This window comes from Xenopus tropicalis, chromosome 5, assembly GCF_000004195.4.
Source record: "Xenopus tropicalis strain Nigerian chromosome 5, UCB_Xtro_10.0, whole genome shotgun sequence".
NCBI lineage: Eukaryota > Metazoa > Chordata > Amphibia > Anura > Pipidae > Xenopus > Xenopus tropicalis.
The window spans coordinates 119,833,412-119,840,678 of NC_030681.2; the positions used below are offsets into that span (position 1 = coordinate 119,833,412).

Consider the following 7,267-nt stretch of genomic DNA (forward strand, 5'->3'; position numbering starts at 1 on the left):
AGGTGCCAGCGGCAGCCTTCCTATTCTCTGAGCATGTGTGTAACTTGATCCTGTCTCCTGTTCTGAGCTACACATGCCCACCAGCCAATCAGAAGCGGATCTGGCAGAGGGGAGGGGGGGAGGGAATGAAACACATGTGCAGTATGAAGCAAGGAGTGAAAGGAAGGGAGAATACCTTTTTAGAGATGGCTGCCTGTTCTAGAAAATGTGAAGTAAGTGTAACTGAGTAAATATTTGATTAGGTGAGCCAAAAGTGTGGCGTTTTTACTAAACAATAGGAGGACTGTTGGGCAGTATGCTTTTTAAATTTTGACTTGCATTCTCCTTTAACACAGGCCTATTTGAACAAAGAGCGGAAAATTCCAGAAGCCAGAGAAGAATTGCAAATGTGAGCAAGAGCTGGAGTAAGTTCAGCAGCACAGATAAGAAGGCATAGGGTCAAGAGAGCAAGAGGTAAGCAGAGCTGGCAAGAAAAGTCAGGACAACACAACAATAATTGATAATATTTAGGCAAAAGGCCTCCATCCTTATGTCCGAGTCTTGTTTTTCATGGTAGCACAGGTTTAATATCCATATCAGGCCTTTGGGAACTCATCTAATTTTCCTGTAATTCTGGCACCAGTACTGTCACTGCTAATCAATGGGAAGAATTGCCAATCAATGGGGGCATTGAGCCAGAACATAAAATACTTTATGGGAAACGATATACACACAATAAAATCTAACTTCTCCTAACAGAATCTGATAGCTCAGATAGTGAAATGGCGTGTTCCCTTTGTGCAGCAGCCACAGGTATCCATGCTCCCCCAATTACTGTACAAAAATGTACACTTACACACATACACATGCAAACTGACTCACAGACACGCACACATCATAGGAAGTAGACTCACAGATACACAAATGCATCATATGCAAGAAGATTTATGCTCTCATACACACATAAACAAATTTAACCCACTCTTCCCAACACTATAAAAGAATCATATTCCCTCTCTGTCTCACACACACAGAGTATAATGTGACCAGGTTGTGAATCCCTGAAAACTGTAACAAGAAGCAAGTGTCCCCTGCTCTAGATGCCCATTCTTCAAAAATATTATTGGTTTGGTGCATCCCTAGTCAGAACAGCTTAAGACAATTTGACATTGGTGTAACTTCTTTGGTTTTATTAACAACCTTGTGCTTGCAGTACTACTTTCATTTAATGACAATTTTATTTTAACAGAAACACCATTTGGTATGATCATTACAAAAAGTCTTTTTATTTGCAGATACTTCAATTTGTCTGTTTCTGAGGGAAGGGCATCTGCCTTTGATAACTAGATACAAGGCTGCTCCTTTAATGAGGCCAATGCCATAACTATAGTAACAGAGCCTGCAGTTGTTCCTCTGTTGCATAAAAATCACCCCTTCCCAGCCACTCTTCTTTTTTTTTGTGGGGGGCGCAATGTTAATTTAATTTAATGTTAATTTTTTAAAATGGAAATTTGGTTCTTCTAGTGCAGAGAGTGCAACAGTGCTGTCTACACTATTAATGTCACCGTCCCTTGACGCATCATCTGACTAACCTGGAGCAAACTAGTACTCTTCCTGGAAGAGTGGACTACACTCATTCCCAAAAAGGTTGCCACCTGGCCAGTATGATACCTGGCTGGCTGGTAAAAATGATGTCTGGTGGCAATATTATTAACAGGGAAGAAAGCTAAAACAATAGGAAGGCTGCTATTTTTTCCCAAAGGGTGGCAACCCTACTTTTAAACCATGTGCAATCAATGCTCCAAAAGTAGCCCTTCAAAGCATTAATTATAGGAATCAAATTCTTATTGTAGCACCATATTTACAAAAAACTACATTTGAGTTTCAAAAAATATTTTGCAATAAACACAATTTTAGTGTTGAATGTTTTATTCAGTTAAGTAAGAGAATGATAGTATAAATCCAAAATAAGAATAATTTTGAAATTTATTGTATATGTGAAGAAAAAAAGCCCAGAGGTACAAGTTAGGAAACAAGTACCTATATAATTCAGAAGACCTTTAGGATATATATTGATAATAAACAGGGATCCGGCACTTTTGGACTTTTTGGAGCAATGCCACATGGGGCAGATTGTCGGCCTGTGTTTATCCTCAGCTCCTCAGCTCGGCTTTTTTTGGGAGTTCTTGGCTTGTGTTTATCCGCACGTGGCATTGGCCTAAAACTGTTTATTCTATATTTCAGCACTGGTACCAAGCCTCTACCTGAAATGATTCTAGATGAACCTACATTTTAAAAAATGACCTGTGGCAGCCACAATGTTTAGTCCAAACATAACTATAAGCAGAATAAAAGACTGAGGTTGACAACTTGAGACTCTGGCAGTTTGCTTTATTTTCTTTTAATGCAGCCAATCCCTCCCTGCTCAAATGAGTGTAAAGGTAGATTTTCTAAAGAAAGCAAGCATGTCCAGTTGTTTCCATTGCACAAACACGCAGTCAGTAAATTTTACATTGTAATAAACTGAAGGCAAACTAAAGCTTAACAAAGTATCAGCACAAGGTTACTACAATCCTTTATTAGTGAATATCTGCACATATGAAGATGTCCCCAGTAGCACCGTATCTTCTTTTCTGCTGATTCACTGCACCTACTCTATGCTGCTGTTCCTTACCTCAGTGGTTCCCAACTTTTTTTGCACCAAAGACCAGTTTCAAGCAAGAAAATTTTTCCACTGGGACACGCATTTCAGGTGAAGAACAAGCCTCCTGTTTGGAGGCTTATGGGAGCTCTTATGGAAGCTGCACATGTACTGACGGCGTTACACATGATGCGTCATGTAACCACTGCCAGGATCAGAGCTTGCCCAGTGCAACTCAGCACATGGCCCACCACTGATCCGTGGCCCAGTGGTGGAGGAACCCTGACTTACCCGAGTTTATGGATACACTCACAATATACTCAAGTTACCCATTATTTTAATTTTTGCACGTATACCTTCTTTCATGTATTCCTTTGTAGGACATTCCTTGCACTATTTGCTATAGTGCACTGAGCATTTGAAAACATTAGTATAGACATCTGATCCATGTGTATTTTATGTCCAAAATTCCCAAGTGCTTTCTCGCCTTCTGCCAAAGCTTTTAGTATAATCATGGATACTGACCTTTTTTCAAAGCTCCTTCTGTTAGTGCAAGGCTGTCCAACTCCCCACCTGCTGTTTCAATACAATAACCAGCCTTGGGCAATTGGGGTATTCTGATACCCCCAATTCTGTTTTATTTCAGCTACAGCTTTGTGCTTATATTTTGTAGATGGGCACACCATTTGCTTTTGCACACAACGGTGCTGTGTATTGATTTTATGCAACAGCTCACATTTTACTATTAAGTACAGTCACAAATAAAGATTATCATTATCTAATAAAAAACATTTTTTAACAATTAGAATTTAAAAAATGGACCCACACATTTATTTTCAGCACATATTTCAAAGAATACAGTCCCTCTCCAATTTAAATGAATGGTTTTCTTTAATGCTTTTACAACATTATTTGAATAGTTAATCCAGCTTAATCAAATGAACTCTGAAAGAAGGTGGGTGATGGGTGTGGGAGGTGTCTTAAGGGATAGGGGACAGCTGTATTTGATGTTTATTAGTTGACAGAAGATGGCATATGGTGGGTAAGAATAATATGTTTTTCTCTGACCTCAGATAATCAGCTTTTTTAGTACATAGTTACATTGTCCCCTTTCATTATTGCTTTTATTTAATGTTGGTTATTTACATTGTTACACATACAGTTTGTTTTATAAATTTACATGGTATCAGCACCACCTATCAATTCTCTCACTCTCTTAGGGCTGTGGCACACAGGGAGATTAGTCGCCCGCGACAAATCTCCCTTGTTGCGGGCGACTAATCTCCCCAAAATGCTATCCTCTCAAGGCAACTTCTGCTCCATCCCACCTGTGATCTACATTTTCACCAGTGGATGGCATTTCAGGGAGATTAGTCGCCCGCGACAAGGGAGATTTGTCGCGGGTGACTAATCTCCCTGTGTGCCACAGCCCTTATGGATCTCCATTTGGGGTACTGATCGCACAACATCTCCTCACTGGAGCACAAGACTGACTGGCTACACAAGCCCCAGTGTTCTAGAGCTGCCACTAACTGCAACTGATCTGATGATGTAGCCTTTACATTTACTATTTGCACAGGATTTCTTACCCCTATGATAACAGGCCACTTGTACTTTAAGCATCAAAACAAGTTTGCCTGTAGGCATATTGATTAGATATTGGCAGCGAATTGTGACTTCATATACTCAAGGGGACTCCTGTGTTTGCAAACATTGGAATGTATTGTTCTCAAAACTTCCTATAGGAAAATACCCGCAGGTATCACAATGTCTCTCTGTGTTTTCTTCCATCTTTCACTTGTTTTTAAGATGTCCAGTACGCAGTGTTCCAGGTCGTGTTACTATTGGCCAACAGCTTCTGCAAATGTTCCTGTTCACAATTAGGTTATTTAATCCAGTAAAGTAAGATTTGTCCTCATGTCCTCATAGGACATACCATGTAAAACAAGGCTAAATCATTGGCTGTGCAACAAATTACCTGTGCATAAACATGGCTACAAGCCAATTTTTAATGACAATATGAAGCCATGCTAATGTGTAGCTGCCTGGCCAAGAAACTGCATTGATCAACCATAATGTAATGAGGTTCCAGTCATTACAATGAATGAAGCTTAGAAGGTAAGATATGCTTGGCTACCTGCAAACTGGAGGCTGCATCACTCTAGAGCCAACACATACTTGAATAAATCACACTGCAAAGTCCATATTTTATTGCCAAAAGCTCATTAACTGTACTTTTCTATAATTACCACCTGCCTCAAGTAGGTGTTAATTTTCGCATAGACTAATGTGATATTTAGTGCTTCTAAGTGTTTGTGAATCATGCGTTAGTATTATTTCGGTGCGCAAATTAACGTATGCGTGAATTTTTACGCATGTGGTAATACTGTAGCGAATCGTGCGTTAATTTTCGCATCAATTTTAACGCAAAAAAGGGTGTGATAAAAATTAACGCACTTTAGTGAATCAGCCCTAATATCTATACATATATTTTTCGGTCTAGGACTCCATGCTATTGACTGTGTGGAAATTGATGGGTATTGGCAATTGAAGCACAAATACTGGACATTCACATCAATGGGATGGTTGTTGAGCCTGTCTCATCCTTCAAGTTCCTGGGGACCCACATCTCGGAGAACCTATCCTGGGCTACTAACATCTCTAGCCTGGTCAAGAAGGCCCACCAGCGTCTATTCTTCTTGAGAACACTAAAGAAGAATCAGCTATCTTCAGCTATTCTGGTGAACTTCTATCGCTGCACAATAGAAAGCATCTTAACCAACTGTGTCACAGTTTGGTATGGAAGCTGTTCTGTTGCTGAGCGTAAGGCACTGCAGCGAGTGGTGAAAACTGCCCAGCGTATTATAGGGACTCCACTTCCAGCCATTGAGGACATTCAAAAGAAACACTGTGTGTGTCGAGCACGCAGTATTCTTAAGGATTACTCTCATCCCGCCCATAAACTGTTCTCTCTCCTGCCTTCTGGACGGCGCTTCAGGTGTCTCAGGTCAAGAACCAACAGACTGAGGAACAGCTTCTTTCATAGAGCTGTCTCCTTATTGAACTCTGCCCCCCACTGACACCTGTTTACATCTCACAACCCTATACTCTTACCATTATACTAATTACACTTTACACTATTTAATATTGCAACACAATGTACATATCTGTTTGAAAATACAAAAATACAAATATCCATTTACAATACATTTGTAAAACTTCTGATTGCATATATATTCGCACATGTCTACTTGTAAATTCCTGTACCCTATGTTCATATTTATCTGTAAATGTTCACTTGTAAACTCCTGTCTGTAGAAATTAGCAACCTGTATATTATGTTCATATCTATCTGCAAACAGTTAATAATACTTGTATATACGATTCATCCATTGTAAATTCATAAGCATGGTTACTAGTAATCTGTAGTCTGTATATATGCTCACCAATGAATCTTCTGTAATAAGTACCTATAGCTCTACCTGCACATATCCCTTTAAATGCACTTAGAACCTTTATCCTGTACTTTCTGCTAATTGCACTTCTGGTTAGACCTAAACTGTATTTCGTTGCCTTGTACGTGTACATGTGTAATGACAATAAAGTTGAATCTATCTATCTATCTATCTATCTATCTATCTATCTATATGCATCCACAGGAATGAACAAATGTTGCATATTCCCTAGGCATATCATGTTGAGGCAGGGCAAGTTATCAGCCATATCTGCTATTTCAGTGCCACCAGAGCAGATGTAGTCACATATTTTTGCTTATTTTAGAAGTTTACATTTTGGCAGATGATGAGTTTTTAATATTTATTAAGTTGGTTAGCAGCTTTAGTTTTTCAAGTCTTTTATATGAGTAAAGATTATCTAGAGAGTTGTATGTCAGCGCAAGTCTCTCCCGAGAAATTAAAGGTCTATAGACATGAGTTGTCCTTGTTCTTAATTTAGAATTCAAAGTGGCAAAAGAGACAAGGCAGTTACCATGGTAAGTGTTTTGCTTATATTTGCAACATTGTGCCCTTCAAGTGGACCTAAGTGGTGCAAGAGAATTGTAGCTCATCTAATCTTTATTTATTGTATTAGACATGATTATTATTATTATTATATTTTGTACCCCCAACTTAATATATAGTAATTTGTCTGAAATTTACTATGTACTTTGGGAAACAGCATTCATCCTTTCACATTTTCTATTCCCCCCTAGACTACGTCAACCTCCAGCTAACCAGCCTTCTTCCACCCCCCTTTCTGCCTTAACCTCTGCTTCTAGGATCTTCCTTACAGCTCTCGTTTAAGTGAAGGATAACATATAAAATACTTCTGCTAACTTCATATCACTTCACTCCTGTGCACCTCACACCGTCTCTTCACTTATGTCTTCAAATATGCTCCATCTTCTCACACCACCCACAACACTGCCCTGTCTCTTGTACTTTTTCTCCTCTTTCCTATGAATTAGATCACATTGCATAAGGATAATACATTTTTAACATCAGCCATTTCACAACAATTCACACTTCCACTCATGTGATTTAAATAATTACCACCTGCCTCCAAGAAATTCATAGTACCGTTGTGACTGGATATGACTGGAAGAAGGTATTTTCCTACAATAATGCTGAGTTGCTACATGTAAAGTGT

At 39.1% G+C, this 7,267-nt stretch overlaps 1 long non-coding RNA gene across 1 annotated transcript; it reads left to right on the forward strand.

The window, feature by feature from the left end:
• The first annotated feature begins 262 nt into the window (after nucleotides 1–262).
• Nucleotides 263–6,244, forward strand: LOC101732111. Its single transcript, XR_004222801.1, has 2 exons — nucleotides 263–453; nucleotides 5,124–6,244. It is a non-coding gene; the product is annotated as an uncharacterized LOC101732111 (long non-coding RNA).
• The last annotated feature ends 1,023 nt before the right edge of the window (nucleotides 6,245–7,267 follow it).